Here is a 24,974-nt window from a genome sequence, read left to right as displayed (position 1 = left end):
AAATCAACTCTGCCTATGCTCTATAAATGGAGCAACAAAGCCTGGATGACAACACTTTTGCTTACAACATATTTTAAGCCCACTGTTGAGACCTACTGCTCAGAAAAATAAATTTCCTTTCAAAATGTTATTGCTCATTGACAATGCATCTGGTCACCCAAGAGCTCTGATGGAGCTGGACAATGAAATTAATGTTATTTTTGTGGCTGCTAATACAACCTTCATTCTGTAGTCCATGGATCAAGGAGTCATTTTGACTTTCAAGTCTTATTATTTAAGAAATACATTTCATAAGGCTATGGCTGCCACAAATAGTGATTCCTCTGCTGGATCTGGGCAAAACCAATTGAAAACTTTCTGGAACGGATTTACCATTAAGAACATTTATGACTCATGAGAAGAGGTCAAAATATCAACAATAACAGGACTCTGGAAGAAACTGATTCCAACCCTCATGGATGACTTTGAGGGATTCAAGACTTCAGTGGAGGAAGTAACTGCAGATGTGGTGGAAATAGCAAGAGACCTAAAATTAGAAATGGAACCTGAAGATGTGATTGAATTGCTACAATCTCATGACAAAACTTTCATGGTTGAAGAGTTGCTTCTTATGGATGAACAAAGAAAGTGGATTCTTGAGGTAGAATCTACTGGTGACGATGCCGGGAAGGTTATTGAAATGACAACAAAAGATTTAGAATATTACATAAACTTAGTTGATAAAGCAGCAGCAGAGTTGAGAGTGATCGACTCCAATTTTGAAAGAAGTTCTACTGTGGGTAAAATGCTATCAAACAACACTGCACGCTGTAGAGAAATTGTTTGTGAAAGGAAGAGTCAATCCGTGTGGCAAACATCACTGCCGTCCTCAGCAATCACCACCCTGGTCAGGCAGCAGCCGTCAACACTGAGGTAAGACCCTCCTTCAGCAAAACTTACAACTTGCTATAGGCTCAGTTGATAATTAGCATTTATTAGCAATAAAGTATTTTTAAATTAAGGCATGTACATTGTTTTCTTAGACATACTACTACTGCACATATAATAGACTACAGTATAGTGTAAACATAACTTTTATATGCACTAAGAAACCAAAAAATTTATGTGACGCACTTTATTACACTATTCACTTTATTACTGTGGTCTGGAACTAAACCAGCAATATTTCCAAGGTATGCCTGTACCATGGAATATCATTCTGCTATTAAAAGTTGTGTTGATGAAATGGGGAAATGCCCATGGCACAATGGTAGGTAAAAACAAGGATATAAAATTATTAATTAATCTAATTCTAATTCTGCAAAATATGTATACCCATATGCAGAAACATATATGTCCATATATGCAAAAATAATCCTGACTTCATAAACATTAAGATTCTTATGTATATGAAGGGATAATAAAAAGAATGAAAAAACACATCAAAATTGTAATCAAAGATATCTGGTTATACAGATACAAGAAAAAGAATAGGAAATAAATATATCAAAATTGAATCAAAGGTGGTTTTATTTCTTTATTATTTTGGTATCTTTCTGTGTTTTCCAATTTTCCTGTAGTAAGAAATGTATCTATCGGGATTTATTTGACTGCAGCTCAACCCAAGTAACTTGAGAAATAAAGGAAATGTATTGGTTTCCACGATACAAAGTTCTGGAATAGGCATTGCCTCAAGGGTGCTAAATACAGGGGCTCAAAGGAGTTTATCAGGATTCCATTTCTCTTCTCCTAAATTATACTTCCTGTATTGACTCCATCTCAGAAAGACTCTCCCTTGTAGTCCCAGTTCTGGGGCTAAATATTTCCAGTTCAAGTCAATATGCCCAGCAAAACTCCTAAGATGAATTCTGATTGGTCTGCCTTGAATCACGTGCTCAAAATGATCTATTTGCATGTCAGGAGAAGACTAAGCACTTGATCAACTCAGGTCATGTTCTCTGTCCTAGACTCTCTGGGAGCCCTACCCAGACCAAATGGAATGAAAATTAGGAAAAGACAGTCCCAAATAAAAATCCAAGCTGCTGTCAAGAAAGGCAGTTAAAGGGACTTCCCTGGCAGTCCAATGGTTAAGACCCTGCATTCCCTGGTCAGGGCATGGGTTTGATCCCCGGTCGGGGAATTAGATCCCACCAGCCAAAAAGAAGAAAAAGAAGGGGAGTTAAGCAACAACTGCTGAATACAGACATGTATTCCTTACATAAGGGGAAAATGCAACTCAGTTTTTTTTTTTTTTTTTTCAAATGCAGTGCTACTTCTCTTTCCCATTAACTCTGAGTCCTTTCTCTTTTCTCAGCAGTAACATTTGTTAATCTCTTAACATCTTCACAGGATGGAACCGTTCAGTTTGCCAATGGCAAATGTATATGTATATATACTTCGTATGTGATATTTCTCGTGCATATTTAGAATGAGTGCCAAGGTAAAAATCATGTTTCCTGTTAGAATTGAAGGTAAAATTAAAGTTTGTTGTTGTCAACACTTGACTCTATGCCTTTTTCTCCAGTTGTTACATCAGGCCACGTATATGAAGTGACTCTTTTATGTTGCATTGTTGTTTTGAAGTATCATTAGAGAGACAGGGAGAGACAAGGAGAGGGAGAATGATGCCAGGCTATTAGTTTCATCTCACTTCATAGTACTATGCCTTATTCAGTAACCTCGGCAACGTTTGCCAATTTGGTAACATAACTTCCACTAGATTGAATTTGGAAATTATTTTAAATATATTCTTCTAAGTTATTCATTGCTCATTTTTCAGTTGCAGTATTTTTTGAAATGCAAGGCAGACTTTTCTTTGTAAGCTTTTTTTCACTTACCTAAGTGAATGATTTTGGTGGGCACAATTTTACTCTGCCTCATGAAGACAATTTATTCTTGAAAAACCACTTGTTATGTGAATTCTCATAAGTAAAAAACATAATAACCATTAACTTTTATGAACACCGATTTACGCTAAGACAATGCCAAAGCCTATTAAAATCAGTTCAATTACTTCAACAGTCACATTAGTTAAACAACCTAATAAGGCCTTTTTGCTTCATTAATTATACCAAATTATGGCTGTTCACGTGTTCTCATTAAGTTCTTGCAGAGCTATTACGTAATATATCCTTAAGATTATTCTTGCAAACAAAACACACTGGATACTCACTATTTAAATAGTTTAGTCTTTATTACAAAAAAAAAATAATGTCCAGGGCTTCCCTGGTGGCGCAGTGGTTGAAAGTCCGCCTGCCGAGGCAGGGGACGTGGGTTCGTGTCCTGGTCCAGGAAGACCCCACATGCCGCGGAGCGGCTGGGCCCGTGAGCCATGGCCGCTGAGCCTGCGTGTCCGGAGCCTGTGCTCCGCAACGGGAGAGGCCACAGCAGTGAGAGGCCCGCGTACCGCAAAAAAAAAAAAAAAAAAAAAAAAGTCCAAAAAATTACTGAAAATAAGGGCAAATTTTTTCACACTTGCCAAATAATTTGACATCCTTAAAGCATGAGATTATCATTGCTGTAAACTACAAAACACTAGGCCTCTGGGAGAACTTAATGCATCACTCCATCAATGACAGTGAACAAGGTGCTTCTGGTCCGGCAAAGTTCAGCTGCCCATGTGACATCTGAAATCCAAATCTGTGCTTATAAGTGCAAAGAGATGCTCTGTAAGCTAAAGCTCTGAAAACAATAAAAGTCATACCACCTGACTCCATGTTAGCGACCCAGTACCTCAGGGCAATTTTAGATTGCTTACATGACAGACACACCAAGCTATGAGCGTTATCAATATCTTTTGAAATAGTGGGTTTTTTAATGTTTCATTTGCCTGAACTAGTGGAAGATATTTGTTTTCAATCACTCAACAAAGTACCTCTACTTCCCGCCCCATTGTTTAATAAATGAAAACACGTTAACAACACATCATCAGAATCATTACTCTGTCTGGGAAACCTGCTGAATTTGAACGCCTGTGAGGGCAACCGCCACAAGCAGCCACCTTCACTACAGCCGTGACAGCAAACAACCTGTTACCTCATCTATACCTTCCAGTCCCTTTCTTCGCAACTGCCAATGAGTTGTTACTCCTCTGCCCGGCTTTATTACTAAGGACACTATCCTGAGAAAATACAGCCCAAGGACAAAGAACAGCTCTAAAACTGTAGTATCACCAACAACACTTGGATCTTTTCTCCCTTTTAAAAGAAAGTACAGAATAGGAAATGAGCTTTCGCCTTTACTTTTACCTTGTCTTGAGAGAAGTTCAATAAAGAGCTGAAAATGAAGCATGCTTTAGCTTTTAAAGGTATTGATGAAATGGAAGGGAGGGTGTTCTTCAAACACTGTAGAAGCCTCCTTAGCCATACTAATAATATTTTAAAGAAATGGCCCATAATAGCATTAAGCATTCCATGTTTTGTTCAGCCCATCTACAGTGCGTCAACAGGCTTTTTGTAAAATTGTGTGAACAAAATACTTTGAGCTGAGATCTGTAGCCTCAGCCTTCACAAGATGATATCTACAGGTTGTCATGGTAACTCACAGGGCACCATCTTTAAAAACATTAAATTCTGAGGAAGACTACACACAGAGAAATTTCTACCCTAAAAGCTATTCCCCCAGACAAATTGTCTATTAGCCTGCATATCTCTGTTCTTTTAAAGCTTTGCTTTTTTATTTTCATTCCACTGTTCAATGAATACAGAACTCTGAAACAAGTGAAAAAGAGAAAGAGTTTGAAGTCTTTTGCTATAGATTTTTCATGATAAGTTCTACATTAGTTTTGAACTGAATAAGCACCAGTCCCACCACCCCACATTTCTTCCTTTCCATTGATTTTTTATGTACATTTTCCCCTTTTATCAATAGACACAATTTTTGTTTTTTTCCTCTTAATATTGCCCTGTAGCCAATATTAAAGTGAGGGATTTCCTCCCTTACTTTGAAATTGCAAGTTCGAGATGCCAATCCATTTGTCAATAGTCTGGAGACATAGTGACTTCCCCTCTCTCCTATAGCACTTTTTTTTGTGTGCCAGTCATGTAGGATTTAGCAGGTTTGACCTTGAATCTTTAGTCACCTTCACATTAGCATTTGCTAACACTCCAGCTGGATTATAAACTATTAGAAGACAGGGAGGGTACTATAAGCTCTTTGCATCTCTGGAGTTAGAAGCACTACACACAGGGGCATAGTAAATATTCTATGACTCGGAACCCAACTTTAAGAATAATGGTACTAAAAGGACTTCAGGGATCATCAAATCGACCCCCCTTCTTTTCATAAATTAGGAGAGTGAAACAAAGAGAGGTAAATATTTTAGCCCAGTGTTATGTCTAGTTTGAAGTATTATTTTGAGGTCAGCAAAGGGGGTTCTAATTCCCATACTGCCAGTATGGGGAAAGCAGAAAGGAAGAAAACTAAGATTCTTTATTCACAAAACAGAACAGCTAATAGCCATTCCTGGTTTACATACATCATTAGGTTGTTGTTTTGAGGTTGCCATTCAATAATCCTCTGTAGCAGAGGGAATGTGTTAAGCATTGTTCAAATACGAAGCATCATTGAGGGCTTCCCTGGTGGCGCAGTGGTTGAGAGTCCGCCTGCCGATGCAGGGGACACGGGTTCGTGCCCTGGTCCGGGAAGATCCCACATGCCGCGGAGCGGCTGGGCCCGTGAGCCATGGCCACTAAGCCTGCGCTCCGCAACAGGAGACGCCACAGCAGTGAGAGGCCCGCGTACCGCAAAAAAAAAAAAAAAAAAAAAAAAAAAAAAAAAATATATATATATATATATATATATATATATACATGAAGCACCATCAAGAGAAGGGTAAAGCTCACGAGCTCAGATAAAGCTTACGAGGAAAGATGAATGGAAAAAGTAACGAAAAGAATTGTTGGTAAATTGAGCACTGTCTCATTCTTAATTCACACCATAAAAGTGACTGCATTTGGAAAGCTAATAGTAGGGAAAATTCTAATCCATGGGCTTAGGAGAGAAATTGGGATAAAAAAATAACCAGCATAAGGGAATGGGCTAATCAGAAATCTAGAATAGACAAAGAAATATAGGGCAGATTCTCCTTCTTCTCTGAATTTCTCTGTAGTTAATCCTTGATGGAAGCTATACTGGGGAGAATCCCATGTGTGTTTATGTGCCAGGAAGATTCTTGTGTTCCATTTGGTTCATTTGTATCTGTTCCAGAAACAATGGAAGGTAATGATTAAAGGGAGGGCCTCACAGGTAATTAGGGAAGGACCTAATAAAAACATGTAGAGATCACAATGATATGTGTGTGTGATTTAAATTCCTAGTATATTGATTAAAAGGAAAGTTGACCAGTAACAATTTACAGGTACATAAGGCCCTTCCAACGTACATTCTCAATGAATGTCCTCCACAAGTCTCAGAGGTAGAAGAACAGATGTTCCCCCTCCTACTGATTGATGACGCTTAGTGTAGCTAAGTGATTTATACAAGGCCACCCACTAGGAAGTTCTGACACCAAATCCAAAGCTTATATATTTTAGAGAAAGATCATGTTTTTCCTCTCCATTACTTTTGTGGGGCGCCTTCTAGACTATGTCAGTGCCTGAAGATTGCTTCATGAAGACTGGGCAGATGTGAAAAACGGAGATACAACAGCTGTTTCATAATCAGTCAACAGGTGTGGGAAAGAGATCACACCTGACTAGTTAGAACTTGTACAAAGAAGACTGGACTAAAGCAGAAATGACTGTTACATCTAAGCCAAACAGCTTTGGGAGCCATTTTAATACTAATTTTACAAGAGCAATGGCCTCATCTACAAAGAGTGGGAGATTTTAGGTAGTGGGCAGAAAGCTTAGGATTCAGTGGGGCTTCCCGGGTGGGGCTGGCAGGCTCAGAGTTTGAATCTGGAGAAAGGGGTTTTAATCAGGTCTGATCAGTATACTCGGAAGACAAATCCTCGTCAGGTACTCATCCTTTCTCCAGGGCTGACCTTGAAGTTGACAGTGCAGAGGACACTGGGTGCCTGTCCCTTTGGCAGGTTCACCTTTCTCTACTTATATGAAGTGTCAGATGCTCCAAACTTTGGACTGTCCTTCTTATCACTCTATGTTCTCCCTCCCGGAAATCTGACCCATACCCTGTCAGCAGTTATACATATATAAACAGGTAACTCCCAAATTTATACTTATAGGCTACATCCCTCCTCACAAAGTCAGACCCATGAAACAAACTGCCTACTTGAACTTTCCACATACATGCCTCAAAGGAATCTCACTCACATCATGTCCAAAATCAGTTGTGTGGTCTTCACCATAAGGCCTGATCCTCTTCCAGTGTTCCCTGTCTGAATGAATGGCACCCTCCTCCTTCCACATGTACAAACCAGAGACCCAGAAGTCACCCTTGATGCCTCGTTTTTCCTCACTCCTATATCTGATTCATCACTGAGACCATTCCTCCTCAATCTGCACCACAACCCTTCCGGTCCAAGGTCCAAGTCCATCTCTCACCTGGACTCCCAGCTTTTCACAGTTCTACCTACATCAATTCTCAAAGCCAAATCAGGTCATATGATACCACAGCTCAAAGTCCTCCTTTCACTGCCCAATGCTCTCTGGAAAAGTGTTTACACTGTTAAACGTGGCTGAAAGAGCCTGCATGTTCCCCAACCTTCACATACTCGATACCCTCAGCCTCATCTGCTCCATGGTCCACCCTTGTTCTCTCTTCTCAGATGTCCTCCACCTCAGGGACTTTGCACACACTGTTTCCTATACCTGGAAAGTATTCTCTCCCTTCCTTGTCTACTCAACACCTAGTCATCCTTCAGATCTCGATGAAGCCCTCCCTGACCGCCCAAGCTAGATCAAACCCATTTATTACAGGCTCTCTTAACATTATGTAGCTATTTTTCAACTGCAATTACATATTTATTTGCATTTTCATTACGTCAATACCTGTCTCCCCATCTAGCTGATAAGCTACGTGACAGCAGAGCTTATGTCTTTTTTGCTCACCATTCGCTATTTAGCACCAGTGTCTAGTAGTGCTCAATAAATATTTTTTTTAATACCTAACTGGCTGCCTGATCAACCAACCAACTGACTGAATGTATGAATGAATAAATGAATGTCATGGATGTATTCGGTTTCTGTAACTTGCTAGATTCCTAAAATATTAGAATCTTTATACAGAGGCAAGTCTTGACTCAGGGTTTGCCTTAAATCTTACCTTCTCCATGAGACCTACCCAATCATAGTACTTAATGCTGTGATCTGTTAGCATGCCACCCGCCAGCACTTCCTAAGTCCTATGCCTAGCTCTGTTTTTTCTCTTCTTGGTAGCATTTATCACCTTATAACACACTACATAATTCTGCTTATTTATAATTGTTCTGTGTTTTCTTAGATTCTGTATTTGTCTATTTGGCATCCATTCACCATAGGGCCAATTATATTAATTATATTTTCTTATTTTCCGTATTCTTGTTGACCTGGCATTTGTGGCCTCACTGACTGGAGAGAGATTGCCAGGTTTAGCTAATTCTTGGAGCTAATCAAGTCCTCGCCCAGGAGCATGTCTTCCATAGGCAAACTAATCAACCCAGGGTTGGGTACCAGACAATGAGGGAAAGGCCCAAACCCCAAAGCCTGCAGGAACTATTGGAACTAGCCAATTCTAAACTGCTTACCTTGCCCTGCGTTGCCTTTCCCACAATAAAGGCTCTGTCTGGGCTTTCCCCTCACTCCGTTTCTGTCTGTCTCCTGAATGACACCGGTGCCCCCCATGTGGCCCTGTGTGGCATGGTGTGGCCCCTCCGCTCAGGAAATGTGAGTTACCAAAATCTTCTTTCAATGGCATTAGCTTCTCCATATCATCACTCAGTCACCTCCATAAATTACAATTGCACAGTTACAATGTGACAATTATGTTATTATATATCATCTGGTACCCACCCTCCCCTATGGAAAGCAGACTTAATAAAGTCACGGACCCATGTATGTTTTGTTCCTGTTTTTGGTGCCTAGAGCAGTGTCTGGCACATGGTAGAACTTCAATAAATATATGTCGAATGAATGAATGAGTGATTGAATGGATGCTTCTGGTCCCACTTATAACACAACATTATTCCAAGCTTTGAGCTTCCCTGGCACAAAAATTGCATCTTACTCCCTTTTATATCACTAGGCTCTCTCTCAGTATTTGCTTAAAAGCTCAACGACTGGTGTGACTCATGTAAGCTAGTCCACTGCATCGTGCTTAAGTTTTGCTGATCCCCAGAGCTCTCAAGTTCTGAGGCCACCAATGGTTCCTCTTCTCAGTGGCAAGGCATCCTCTTTCTTGCATCTTTTAAGGGGCTTCCTTCCCAACCACAAAGTGTATGATCTGTGACTGAGAGAGGTGAGGATGTGGGTCCAGCACCCTGCCCTGCCCCTAACCCTGGGTGCCCTTAAACAAGGGAATTAATCATTATGGAAGGCATCCAATACTATCTTTCTGAGTACACAAGTGTAGGAAAGGCAAATACAGAATTTAATGCCTTCAATACAGACTACTTTAGTACCCAACTAGTTGACTGCTCAAGATCTCTATGAGTTTTATGAGTTCACAGTCCCTCTTATGATTGCCAAACATGACTGCAATTTTTTCAGTCTCACTGCACTTCCCAGCTCTCCTTCTAAACAATAAGGCACAATTCAGCACTTAACCTTTACCTTTGAGGTTTGTTGACATATATCGAGCTGTGCAACACTTAACTGTTTAGATTTCATTGATTCGAATTCTTTTACAGTTGCTATATTCTTAAAACATGTTTGAAGCCCAACTCTTGTAAGCTCACTGCACAAATGTAGTCTTGGAATTCTGGCATTCTCTCCGCATCTAGGAAGATTTTGCTCTGATGAAAATAGCTGATATTATTGAGCACTACATGCCTTATCTTATTTAATCCTTATAATAGGCAAGTCTAACTTTACAAATGAGGAAAAAAAGGTCCAGAGCAGTTAAGTCATTTGTCCTAGGTCACACAGCCAGTAACCCCTTACCCACATTACCCCTGTGGGTTGACTGAACTCAACTTAATTCTTACTCAAATCCATTCTCTTTCCTAATTGTGTATTTCACAAACACATTATGTTTATGACACATACTAAACTCTCTTGAGCCACATATTGTTGGTTAGTGAGTATAATCATCCTTATTAAAGATCAGAAGACAGATGCAGATAGAGGCTACAATGACATTGGGGAAGCTGATGGCAAGAGGAGGGTTAAAACTCATGGCCTTAGTATCCTGTTATTTTTATAAGTCCGTTGAGACTTCTCATGTTCTATTTAATTTTTTAATTTCATGGAGGTGTTCAGGGCTGAAGGCAGACTCAGATTTCGCTCCTGGATAAAGGCAGTAGCTTAGATGGCAAATTACTTTATAGACATTTTAGAGCAGGTAGCAGCAGGCATGCTTGAGGATTCTAAATTTTGCCCATTAGTATGCCGAAATACCATCAGCTGCCTAAGTCATTTTCTAATGAACCAGGTCTTTATTACGTCCCAATTGCCCAAAGTGTGTTTGCCTTGTCAGACACCGATTTTTAAAAGCAGTGCAGTCTTGAGCCACTTTAGCTAACATGGATTTCTCCCTCCTTATTCATTTGCAGTCCTACTCTCTGGTGCTCTATCTCTTTTTTCAATATATTTGAAAAAGCTTTTATTCCCTTTAATCCCTTCAGCTCTTTTTGGCACAGTCAGCAATTTTGCCGACCTCATCTCTTTCCTCTTGGCTCCAACAGTTTTTTGTTTGCACTTCCACAGTTTATTGGCAGCATGTTTTTTGACAAGCCATCTTGAAATCTAACTGAATGTTTCTTCTTGTTTTAAAATTTCTTTTTCAGAGGAACACTAGCTGGCTGGATCTCCACCACGGTCCTTTTCATTATCCTTCTACCTGCACTCATACTATAATATAAAATAAACATTCAAAATGTGCAAATTAATATATGTTGAATTAATTACAAGAAAATATTTTGAGAATATAGTAACACGTGGGGGAAAATGTTCTGCCACCAGAAGGTAATTCCTTAGATGTCAGTTCAAAGAAAGTATCATCACAATTTTCTAATAACTTTCCCGGGGCACACATATTTTTACTTTAAGTTCTAGTAAATTTCCTAAGTGTACAGGAATAAAAACATTATCAAAAAGTCAAAAATAAAAGAGAGAAAATGTTTTTATATTCTGATATGTCATCCTGATTCAAGCAAAGCAGAAAAGAAATAATTTTCTATTTGAATATCAAATTGAGTGTAAACATAAACAATCGATGTTTCCAAAACTGATGGTCATTAATAGTTAAGATAATATTATCTTTAAGAAATGCATTGGAGTTCTATTTTTTCATTCTTTGACTTAATTGTGATGCACCCCAGATTTTAAGAGCCTTTTTAAAAAATAACTGAACGCAAGCCCCTATGTTTGATACCATGACCATTTATTTAGCTTAAATACGTTTTGTTATCTCCCAGGATAGTCTGACTACATTATAGATAAGACGTGAAGGACTAAAAAAATGGGAGAATCAAACTTCATTATTCTTGTTTTGGTGTTTACTACTTACTCTATTAATAAATATTTGGAACCATTTTAAATATCAGTGCACTTGTTGCTGGTTAATCCAGAATAAAGGTACATAAAAATGAACCTGGAAAATCAGAATTTCCCTTTATTTTAATATGTTTATTAAATAAATTTAATATTTATTTTAATATTAATTAAAATTTAATTAAATTGATTTAAAAATTAATTTAATTTTATTAAATTATTTAATAATTTATCAAATAAAATAAATTAAATTATATTTTCCTACTATATGGAAAATACGCTTCATCCAGTGGAGATATAAACATTGCTTAGCTATTGCCAGAGGAATCTTTTAGAGCTAAATCGGGTTTTATTACTCTGCTCAAATATCCCTATGGTTTTACATCTCATTAGAGGGGGAAATCAAAGATGAAGAATCTGAGGCTTGTAGAAACTGACCTTAGACTGAACATTAAAGCTAGAAATGAAAACCTGCAATGGTTCCCTTCCACCCAGATGTTCTTCCCATGCTCTACAAGGCCTGCATGATTCGGCTCAGTCCTGGACTTCCACTTCTACTCTCCCACCCCCGATTCTCTTTCGGCCACAGTGGGCCACTCTGTCCTTCCTTGAAAACACCAGGCAGGCTCCTGCCTCAGGACTTCTATAATTCTTTTTGTCTTTGTTGGATGCTCTTTCCCCAGATTCCACATGTTCCACGCCACATGGCTCAATCTTCTCTCTCTCTCTCTCAAATATCAGGAAGATCCTCCCTGCAAATCCAACATAAAATTATGTTCCCTACCCCACTGCTCCCTAGCCACCCTATCCACGTTAGCTTACTTTATTTTCCCACATAGCATTTATCATCACCTCATATAGTCTATCTATCTATCTATCTATCTATGCGTGTGTTGACTTGTTCCCTGTCTATAACTTAAAGGTAAGCTCAGTGAGAACTTGACTGCCATGTTTGCCATTGTATCCTCAGAACCTAGAAGGGCCCCAGGCATACAATAGGCATCCAAGAAATACTTACTGAACTAGTGAATGACGTTGTCCTCCCTGATCTCTGGAGCCAAATAAATTGTGAAGACATAGACATACAGGTAAAACAAGCATTTGACCAGATAAAGGGGAATGACAGAGACAAGTGTTGAACTCGTTGTACTCAGCGTGAAATTAGACAACTTTAAAGGTTGAAATTGAAATGCTGAAAGTGTCAGGAGTGTGGCTTATAGTACATTCCTACCTGAAAAATGGGGTCAGGAAAGGAGGCCAGATGCATGAGCCATCTAAAAATCTCTTGCCATCGAATGGTAAAGATGCTTTCAGCAGCACTCACTGCCATCTGAGACAACCATAATTTCAAGCATGTTAGACATTTGCACTGGGAAATCCAGAAGGGCCTGAATGGATTTATGCCAACCAGAAGACATCCATCTTTAAGATATTAAAACTGAAGCAGAATTTTCTAGGCATCCTGCTAAGACAAATTTTCAGAGCAGCCTTTATAGACCCCTAAAAAGTCTATGTGTGGGAAGGACGAGGACTTGGCTATGCCTCTGGTGCTTGGGTTCCCAGGGCTAAAAGAAGAGCCAGAAATGCCACTGGCCCATTCAGCCTCTTTGTGCGGAATTAGAAAAAAGGCATCCCTTCCTCCTGGGGTTGATGAAGGCCTGTGCCCAGGTAATGTGTCCCTTGCCCAGTCCTCCTTACACAGGGGGCCATTGTTTGTGGTGACTGTGAGGATAGCAGGATGCTTTGAGACACACTGAGTTGCCTGCTGGTACTCAAGATTTTTACCCCAGGAGCCTTCCATGGCCTCCAGGGCTCCAGCTTTCTGAGCTCCCCAGCTAAAGTAAAGGACTCTAAAAGCAGCAAGGTCCTTCTCTCTCAGGTCCTTCAACTTCCAGGTGAACATTCTGTCACGGCACCTCGTGTGTGGGATCTTCACTTCCACTCTGGGCTGCCCCCACATGTCTCCTGGCTGTTCACACATCTATCAGGAGGTCTCTGTGCAAACCAAGGCCACAGAGCATCGTGGCTAAACACACTATCATGCAGTCAGACAGGCACAGATTCGAGTGCCAGGTTGGCTCATATCATTGGGAAAACCTCTTAATTTCCATAAAGCTCCATTTCTTCATCTCGAAAATGGGAGTTAGTAAGAATAACTATCTCAGGGGACTGTTTCATCTTTCAACTGTAAAATGTACTTATATAGTGGCTGGTAGATAATGCTTGTTATTACCATGGTCTGTTGGCTATTGTTCTTAGCACTATGTATGTTCGACCATAATTCATACTCAGAGTTGAAATCAAGAAAAAGTCTAAGATTTTTGCTCTGAAAAATGTAATTCCTCACCAGTGCAATATATCCTTAAATGCCAAATATAACATATAACTCTTATAATTGACTTCATAGCATATTATGTACATTTAAGTCTTTGCATTTAAAAAATATGTTAATATAGATATAGCAATTTCCTTTTGATTTAGTATTTTCCTGGTACATCTTTTTTCTAACTTTTCTGAGCCCTTTTGTTATAAGTGTGTGTCTTTAAAGAGCATATCCTAGATTTTTGAAATCCAACTGTAAAATCTCTATTTTTTTTAGGTCTCTATTTTTAATTGCAGATTTAAGCATTAGCACTTACTTTATTTAAAACTTGTGATTGGGCTTAATTTCTACTATTTTATTTAGTGCTTTCAATTTACCACATTTTTTTCCTTCTTTTCTGCCTTCTATCAATTACTGTTTGCTTTACTTTTTTTTTTTACTCTCTACTAGCTTGAAATTTATATAAGCTATTTGTTAAAGGTTACCTTTAAATTTTTAGTTTACATGCTTGACCTAAAAAAGTCTAAATTTGATCATTATCTCTCTTCCTCTAGAAAAGGAGATATCTTTTCCTCCACCTCACATGCTATTTGTGTCAATATTTTAATTCACCTTTGCCCATCTGTCCCCCAGGTTAATCATCACAGACCAATATTTTAAACAGTCAGTGCTTATTTACATTTGCCCGTCTTTACCAACTTCTTGGCTCACGGTTGTTTCTTATCTAGCAATCATTCCTCTGGATTCCATTTTCTCCTTTATGAAGTCCATTCTTCAGTAGTCCTCTCCTGTGCCTCTTGGATTAAAGCCTAAATCCCTTGTTGCTGAGACCAGCACCATCACTCAGAGGAGCTGCAGCATCAACTCGAGTTTTCAGCTCTGGTTTCCCAATCCATCTTTAGTCTTGGCAACTGAGGAATTTCATTTCTCTCTTTAAAAGAATGTCTGTTATATCACATTCTGTATTTCAAAGTATTTATAGCTGGAGTCCATTTTTATGTGATCAGATGTCACCATTCCTATACTGGGTGTACATTAGGTAGCAGGCTGTATTCTAGTGTCGGAAATGAAACAGTTTTGCCCTCCAGGAGCTTACAGTCTAACGGGGATAGTTATGAAACAAATATGTGTAATAAAGTATTTTAGGTCTTATAGATGACATAATTATCAGATCCCACACCATATTAAGCCACTTAAGAATAAATACATTGTCTTAGTTGTCTTTCCAACCTTAGTATCTAGGGAAGTACTAGCACTTAGAAGTTGCTTAATAAATGCTTGTTGCCTGAATATATGAATGAACTATAGAGATCAACAAATATTTTCACTGTTGCTTATTCATGAAAAGTAAGATGTTTATTCTTTTTTAATTACAAATAGAATTTTTATAAAGATTTAATCTTAAAGATGTTTAATTTTTATTGTACTACTAAAAATAGTTCGTAATTAGGTCCTAATTCTGTGTCAGGCGTTGTTTTCAGAACTTTCCAAGCATTACCTTATTTGAACCTCAAGATAACCCTAAAAGGTGGGACTTCTGTGGCAAAGCCTGGGTTACACATTTGAAGCTCTATTAAGGCCTAATTTAAATTAGTCTGACTCTAGCTTCTGTGCTTTGGTACCATGTATGCGTGCATTTGTCAGACTATGGGTTCAGTAGTAATTTCCAATTAGACATTATCCTTTGTTTTTACAGCTACAGTCTCTGTTTGCAGAGCTTAGCCCATTTACAACGTGATTACTGTCTTACTGATTGGTTAATTATCACTGGATTAGAAGACCCCCTTCATTTCCAATGACTCCACACCATGCTGGTTTTACTGTTGCTATGTTGCTCTGAAAGTGTACCGGTAGGACACACTTTTAATCTGTGACCCATCTCTCATCCGTAGTTCCTTTCTCCTACCACCTTCTAGCTAGGAGTCGCACAGTTACTACTACCATCAGCAACCCCAAGTACTTACAAATAAACCACTTAATAATAATCTAGAATTTTAGAATTTAGCCAGGAACCAAAATTTAGTATATTGCTTGGTAGCATTTGCCCTTAAGAATTGGGCCAGTATTAGCCTCAATCTTTTTCCTGTCACCTTTGCTATTCTCCGTGAGTTCTCAAAAAATTATTGATAGTAGTTGTGGAATTATATCCAAAATTATTTCAGCACCCTAATATATCATTTTACAGTAGTCCCAAATATTGAAATTATTGTAAGATTCTAGATGTTTTTTTACTGTCTTGGCCTTATATGCCCCTTTATTGATAATGTTCTACCTTTTCCAGTTTGAATTTTGTCTCATTGGCAGAGAAAGTGTAAACAAATGAGAGTTGAACAGTTCCACAAAGGCATGACTTACATTTGCCATCCTTGGACTAATAGTATTTCATAGTCCCTCGACACACATTTACCCAGCACACACTATTTTCCAGGCACTCTTCTAGGGGCCATGGATAGAGCTGTAGACGAAATGGACAAAAATTCCAGATTTCACAGTACCTGCAGTGGGGTGTTACGTGACATGAATGATCTTTTTCTGCTGTGAACTCTCTGGCGGCTGTCTTTAGGGGCCCCAGAAAACCTTTCCAGCCTGTTCCCACCTGCTTCATCACTACCACCAGCAGATGGACATGTGCAGACATATATGACCCTAAAGACACACCAGATTGCTCAGTATTTCAGGGCCCAATCCTGCATTTTCCTGCCTCTGTGCCTTTGCTTTGGGCATCGCCTCTACCAAGAAAGGTCTTCAACCTCCAAATCCTACCAATAATTCAAAACTGCTCATAATCTTACTGCCAGGCCATCTTTATTCGTCCTGATACAAATACAGGTCTTCGTTTCATGCTATCTCAGTATACTTTGGATTATAGTGATAGTACCTTTTATAATCTGTTTTGGATTGGGGTTACTTGTGTATATAGATAGACCCTTCTTACATTGTAAGAAATAGTCAGAACCTGGAGTTAACAGGTTCTTTTCCCTTTTACGTCTTCGAAATTCACACGGTGCCTGAACAGCACTAGGCACAGAGTAAGTTTTCAGTAATACTTGTTAACTAGAACAATTATGTCACCTTCTCTGCTGTATAACTTAATTTTTATATATTTATTCAGCCTTTTAATTCATTTACTCAAAAGGTATTTAGTTAGTGCCTACTAGATGCCAATCACTTTCTGAAGAAATTGAGGCTGCACAGGTTAGTGAAGCAGACAATAACCTTTTTTACCTAGTTTTGGAATTATTTATGTTAGGGCTCCTGAAAAATCACCTGTCTGTAAGGACTGATAAGACACTGGGGCATATTATTAAAGGAAGTGGCAGAGTTTCTTATGGAGAGTGTTAACTGCAGTCGACTTGATGTCCTGAGGTATCTGAATGAATTCTTCCCTGGAGGCCGGGGTGGAGGCTTTTATCTCAGAATGTTCCCTTCAGGTCTTCAGTTTCACGAATTAATATGCATGAGAGCAAACAACCAAGTGAGGCCATTCTCCCCCAACCCTTAGTTATTCATTCAAACAATGAAGCCAATGAAAGGTTTCTATAAAAATCATTAGCTGTGGGAATTATAGTAGATTTAACACGTTCATCAGCCCTTTAGACCTCATCTAATCTATTTTTCCAGGAGCTGAAAGAGTTTAACAACCTAGAAAGGTCAGTTCTCTGAAAAGGATCTCAACAATATCTGGATTGTTTGCATTTTGTGAGAAGGGAAGATACAAGGTAATTTTGTAAGGAAAAAAAAAATTCCTTGAATAGCAGAAAGAAATTAGCCTTTTATCTCCCACAGAATAGTACTTTGAGAATGTCAGAAGGCTTGACCAAAATGTAAGTGTATGAAACAGACCATAGGAAAGCCTGGGATTACAAAGGGGCCACCCCTAAAAAAGATAGGAAAATATGAAGATATCCTTTATCCATCAACAGCCAAGTTCATAACCCTCTGCTGTCTCTCCTCTCCTCCCCACCACCTCCGCTCACTTGCCACCTCCAAACCCCATGCAGGGTACCCAGGACACGGCCCCCAGAGGGATCCTTTCTTAAACTGACCTGACCACTTGCAGAAATTTCACCATTCATACTTCTGTACTCTCTCGAGAACCCTAACACTATTTTTCCAACTGGATGACTTCTAATGGCCTTTATTTCAGCTGTGCTGAAGTCAGAGGAATTAGCTGCTTCTGACCACTGCTTTATGCTAGGGAGATGCCTGCGTGAAAGGCTGAAGAAAATTATCTTTCTGTCACTGTTACTCAGAGGCTCCTGGAAGTCAGTCCTGTCCGGGAAAAGAGATTCAAGCGTCAGTAATAAAACTGTGTTTATCACTGAGCAGCTGAAGGGTGAACAGCATAACTGGGGATGCTTTGACGTTCCCAGAATTGCAGGAAGACTGGCTTCTCCCCAGAATGCTTCAGGATCTGTCCCTGGTCCATCTCAGACATGCTGTAAGATGTAGAAATACCTCTCCACCTCCGCATCAAGCACAGACTGCCCTCCTCCCGGAAGATGAAGCAGCTGGAAGGTGAACACTACCCTAGAACAAAATATTCCACTTGAGTCTCTGCCTTTATCTGGGCCGTTGGCAGTCAGCCCAGCCATGAAAGAAATGTCACTGGCCTGGGCTGAAGCAAGGAATTCCGTCAAAAAGGATTACAGGTAGAAGGAGCTATGGGGGAGAGATTGCACTGAGGGCTTTTGGCTGGAGGAGGGACTAGGCCTATTCTGAAATGAGAGCAGCTGCCACCCACAGAAGCCCTCAGGCATTCATCTATTTTAATAGGACTTCAGGGGAGGCTTGTCCTGGTGTGGGGTTGTTTTATCATTTATGATAACTCATTCTTCACCATAAATTCAAACATTTCCTTTCAGATTCACTGACATGTGGGGAGCGCGATTTTACACTCCCTTCACTAAACAAACACATACTGAAGGCTTACAGCGTAACAAGCACTAACTACTGCATGCTTTGAGCTTCAGCCCTGAAACCAGAGAGGGCCTGTCACACATGGGCTTTGCATTCTGTTGTGCGGGCTTCTGGGGAAGGGGACAGATATCAATAGAATAAACAAAGATATTAATAAGTCGTTTCTTATACCTTTATTGGGTAAGAAACTAAGACAGTGCTTTGTGATCAGGTAACTGGAATAAAGACAGATTTTGTTTTTTAGGATGAAGGGTCAGGACTGGTCCTGCTGAAGACATGACCTTTGAACTTGGAATTCAACTATAAGAGCAGCCACCAAAGATATGTGGACAGGAGACTGTAATGGAGGGTACAAGAGGTAGAATATTTAAAATGGAACTAAAACTTGGAGTTTAAATATGATAAAAAATACAGACTTATGAAAATGGATAGAAAAGAAAAGCTTGACATTTCATAAAAGTAGCCAGTCAAAGGAGGTAAGATATATGAGAAATAGGATCTTACAAATCTAAAAGTTTACAGATATTTTCTATATAATATATATATCACATAGATAGCTCATATTATATATATCTCAAAGTACAATACATTTTACCAAAAAGTATTTGTATGATTTTTAAGACTAAAATAGACTTTGGTTCACAGTTCACTTCCTTTAACATTTTCAAATTAAAGAGGTCATAACAACGAAGAGAGAATAGTCACCAAATTAAAAGACCTGAGATGATCCTGCCTATGCCAGGATACTGCGTACAAGAGCTAACTCCCAGAAGTCAGCATATATTTACCAAGCCACAAGAACAAATACCATTGTCCTTAAGGAGTTCAAATTCTGTTGAAATGCCTGTTATATCATAAAAAGATATCATTAAAGGCAAGACATAATGGCTACAAGTGAGATATAAACAAAGTATCCGGAAAGCATCAGGATATAGTGATTTATTCCAAAGGAACTGACAAAGGCAAACAGAAAAATATTTAATTTTTAATTCAAAGTCCATGGCAAATGATCTCTGAGAACTGCCAAACTTTTGTTATGGTAAGACATTAGGAGAGCTGAAAATAGTATCAGTAGGAATGAGCTGAAGTCCAATTCCTCCAGGTTTTACTTGTGGAGAAAAGAATATCTGAACTGAAAGAGATGCTGTTAAATCATGAAGGCCACAAGAAAGGTAGGCTGGGTGTTTTGAAGACAATTTCTTGAATTTGACTCTGAGGTGTGGTGCCAATCTGCTTTACACCCAGCTGTGGACAGCGGGCACCCTGGATTTGGGCATCGGGCACTGCTTATTTAACCTAAGGCACGCCTAGACCAAGATAGATATCTTTAGGGAAAAACATCGTTTCTTTTGCCCACCTTAAGATACCACAGTCAAAACATTGTGCAGGAATACCTGATCCTCACAAAGAGTGAGCAAAAGCGAGAGAGCGAGAGAGAGAGAAAGAGAGAAGACACAGCACCTCCCAAGAGTGCTCTGCAGAGCTGTGGTCTCTGCACGAGAAAGATTTATACAAGTAAAGGAAAGACAGATGGCCTGCAATATCTTTATTTTGGTCATTCACAACATCAGCAGAGAAAAGGTACCAAGGAGATCTGCAGAATATTTTGGTCAACCTGGTGTTTTCCAAACTTATCTGGACTCAGTCCTGTTTTTGCAATGGCTGTGGTGGACATTGCTCTTGATCACCAGTACCCAGTTCTCTTCTTCCCAGGCACACAGGAAGATCACACTTCCCGTCTGGCCTTGCAGTCAGGCAGAGTCACAGTCCTGGCCAATGGGGCTGTGAGCAGAAGTGGCACAGGAGTAGTGAGTTCTCTGTGAGCTAAACTTCCCCCTCCATGGAGAGAGTGGAGTCCATAAAACGGAGCCACGAGATTAAAGTACCCTGTATTACTGAGTCACCAGGACAAGCACCTGGAGAGAGACCCCGTCTGCAGTGAACTTTACATGAGTGAGAAGTAAACTTTATGGTTAAGCCACAGAAATGAGAAGTGAACTTTGTTATGAGCCCCGCAAAATGGGGAGTTGTTTGTTATTACGAGTATAGCTTAGCTTATCCTGATTAATACAGGCACTAGAAGACTCAGTGATAATACATTTTTGAGAATAATTTATTAAGGAAAATAATACAATTTTGAAGACTATTATACGTCCTCAGTGCAAAAATATCTGATTCCATGAAAAATGAACAGAAAATCATAAAGAGAAATACTACATATAACAGGATAAGGAAAATATGTATATATAATATATATACCAAGATAAGAAATAAGAAAGGATTCTAATATAATTTAAGTTTGGATGCTAGAAAAACAATCCAAGATGTTCTCCCATAAAGCAAGAGAAAAGGCAAATAAATGAATGGAATGAGAGAGAATATGGTAAATGTAGAAATCGAAGAAGATAGAAAAAATAAACAGTAATCAGAGACATAACTGAAGAAAATGTTTCTCAGTTGAAATTTTTAAAATTAGACGGGCAGATTGAAAGAATTTGCCAATTGATGATGCATTTAGATTTATCTTGTGACGTTCTAAATGAAAGGATAAAAGAAAAATACCACGAGATGTTGACCTGTCTCCAAATCGTGCTTTGGCTAGTGATGAGGCATCATGAAGTTTACTACTGAAAGGGCTGAAAATTTACCGGAAAGAGCACTTTTCAGTTAACTCGTATGTAGTGCTCCCTCTAGCCTGACAACTAGCAGAACAGCTTCCACCCAAAATCTCTTGCCTCTCAACTGATTTGCCAGAGACTCAATGATGAGGCAGAAAATCTGACATATGTACCAACAGAAATACAGTTCCTTCTTCCCCTACCCCATTTCCACCGCCAACTCCCTCCCTGGAACTTCCCCCTTCTACCTAAATGTCCCTCTCTTCTTTGTTATATCTGTCCTTAGTGTTATAATTACTTTACTGTGTATTGTTATTTCTCATCATGTAACATCTCTTTCTCATTATAATCAATAGGGTCATCCGGCAGATTTATTGCAAGAGCTGTTCTAGGTGCCCAGCTTTCTTCTTGGGACACTTGGCTAGTCTATCACTGTACAACTTAGTACAGGGGCTTCTTCTACCTGGTTATTATGTGTGACCCTCAGTCTCCATCAGTCCTTCCTTCCTTTTCATAGTATAAGTTTCTACACTTTTCTGTAACCCTGGTTTATTCCCAATGCCTTATACCCATCCTCCATTATTTGTGCTAGAAGAGAAAATAGTTATCTACACCGTATAGTAACGTTTATACTTAAGAGAGAAAACAGAACCACCATACGCATTGACAAAAGTATGCAAACAGTAAACAGTTAGATGGGCCTCAGAGGTCTCATCTGCTACATGAAAGGATGGATGAAGACAGAGCAAAATACATATAAAACCATCGTGAGGATAACGTCCGGAGCCAAGAATCTCGCGCTCAGCCGAATTGCTGTTCGTGTATAAAAACAGTCTCTGTCACATAACTTCCTAAGAAAAACTTCTTAATGTAATTCATTTGACCAAAAAGCAAACAAAAATTTAAGAATCTCCAAATGGGGAATGTCATGTAACCTATGAACTAGTTAAACAGAGTTAAATCTCAATAACTTTGGAAATGTGGTTACATGTTGTAAAGCAAAACGTAAACATAAAAAATTCTTCCCAAGGAAGAAACATGGTACAAAATGTAATCTTTGGTCCCACACCCGAGATGAGGTTAGCAGAGATTGGGAGTTCCTGGGGTGCAGATGCAATGACAGGCCATAAATTCCTCACTTTATCCATGGGGAGCCAAGAGACACCATTTCACTCTTGAACTTTCATAACCAGAAAAACTTAGGGGTGCATTCTTGGATCTTGTCTATTTCTTTTGCTCATTAGTAATAAGATCTGACACACTGACTTGTGTATCTCAAGTTATTTTACAAGGAATAAAAATGGTACGTAAAGGAATTTCGATTTAAAGCCAAATTCTTCTGACTTCTGGGTATTTTCAGTCTCATGCAAATCTTCTTGGTGACCCCATCCCTGTCTTAGAACTAATTCTCCATCCAGAATCGTCCAGCTTCAAGTATGCGCCCACAGAATCAGCCTCCCTCTGCACTTTTTTTCTTCATTAACCTGAGAAAATAACTTTTCTGCTTACACAGCCCTACCGCTGCCCCAAGCTTCTCAGTTGACAATCTTCCCCATATAGTTTGCATTAACAGGTTGTCTACCAGTCCGTCTAGAATACAAGGCACACAGCACCCAGCAAAACTGCCCATTTCTTCCAGGCACTTAATCCAGAGCAGTAATAAGCAATATTCCACTCACCTGTTTCTGCACCTGTTTTCCATTTCTCCCCAGTTGCTCTGATAGCTAGTTCCCGATGTAAGGCATCCATAAAAGGGATCCTTCCAACAGTTAATGCTCCCCACTCCGTCTCCTCACACTAATAAAAGCAAAAACCAGAATAATGTTAACAGTGAACAACAGCTGCCAAAAGAAACCCAAAGCAGCACACTGGCCACATTTTCTATTTGGGTTATAGTGTCTATTTGCCTAGACCGTTGCTTCTATCAGGCCTAACACCTGAGTTATGTTCTGATCTGCCAAGCTGCCTTGGTATTTAGTGAGGAGCCACAGCCGACCAATAATTTTTAATAGCTTGTCCTCTACTGATTTCAACCCACACACTAAAGCGCCTAATAAAAATTTTAAAAGGATAGGTGAAGGGACACAAGGACAACAGAAAGTTAATAGTCTTGTCCACCTCCATTTGAAGAGACAGAGAGGATTATTTCAACTTATAGGCAGAGTTTGTATAATAAGACAATTGCTGACTGCACCGTCTTTCAGCAATGGTTTTTTCTTTTGATGAGCTTAAAAATATATAAAATATAATCACGGGAAAAAAATCAGCAAGCTCATATCAGTAATTTCTGATGAGGTGTAGATGGGTGGGTTGGTTTACAAATCTGAAACCCTTGTGGACACAGTAATGAAACTGAAAAAGAAGAAAAAATTCCCAACGAGTTAATGGCACTTCTAATGTTGACCAACACACATCCCTCCCACACTTCGCTACACTACTGCAACAGGTAGAGCAAAGATGGGGCCTAAAGAAGGAGGCATAAACTGCAGTTCCAAGGTTGGGGGGGAGGAATAAATGAGGAGGTTGGGATTAACATGTACACACTACTATGTATAAAATAGATGATCAACAAGGACCTACTGCATAGCCCAGGGACCTCTACTGAATATTCTGTAATAACTTATACGGGAAAAAATCTGAAAAAGTATAGATACATGTATATGTATAACTGAATCACTTTGCTGTACACCTGAAATTAACATAACATTGTAAATCAACTATGCTCCAATCTAAAATAAAAATTAAAAACAAAAAAGAAAGGTCAGAAAGAACTGCAGTTCCAGAACCAGACCAGAGAAACTCCCCTCAGCTTGAGGCTTTATGAAAGACAGCAACTGTGCTTGTCCCTGGATTTGACTTAAGGGAGAAAGGAGGTAGCTGAGATGTATCATTTTTGAAGGAAGGGATTCATTCTAAAGCAGCCCTCAACATAGAAAACAAATACCATCAAAGGAGGCTTACCAAAAAAAAAGGGAAATAAATTAAGTCCTCCTTTGGGTTAGAAATTCTTCATAAATTCTCCAATTTAAGCCTGTGCAGTAATTCACTATCTCTTTCCATTCTCACGAGTGTTGAGGTTAGGAGGATACCTAAAGGGTGATTTCTCTTGGGCTGAACACCAGGAAGCTAAGGGGAACAGAACTGCTACAGGCATTTAAACGAGAGGACAGGAAAGGGGCGATACTCAAAGGTACTTCTGTGTCCTTGGTAGCTATGTCAAGTGGCAGTGCCCTGTTTGTGCTGAAAGATGTTTCTGGAGAGATTAAAAGTGTTCCAGGGAAAGGATTGTTCATAACACTGAAGCAGGATTTAACAGGTTGCCATTTAAACCTATATGTTCAGAAAAAGAGGCCATCAAGCTTTCTACTCAGCAAGCAAGCATGCGTTGATCACCTTGCAGGCCAAGCACAGAGCTGGCAGCACAGGGACATGAAGCAAAAAAGACATAATTTCTTTCTCAAAGATAATTATAATGTCATTGTAAAAGCCAAATACACTCATGAACCAATGCAGGGGAGAAAGCAATGTGACATTTCAGTAGAG

The sequence above is a fragment of the Delphinapterus leucas genome, chromosome 18 (genome assembly GCF_059928025.1).
Source record: "Delphinapterus leucas isolate spDelLeu-1000000601 "Yukka" chromosome 18, BTC_Dleu_Yukka2, whole genome shotgun sequence".
NCBI lineage: Eukaryota > Metazoa > Chordata > Mammalia > Artiodactyla > Monodontidae > Delphinapterus > Delphinapterus leucas.
Note: the sequence above shows the minus strand (reverse complement) of the source record.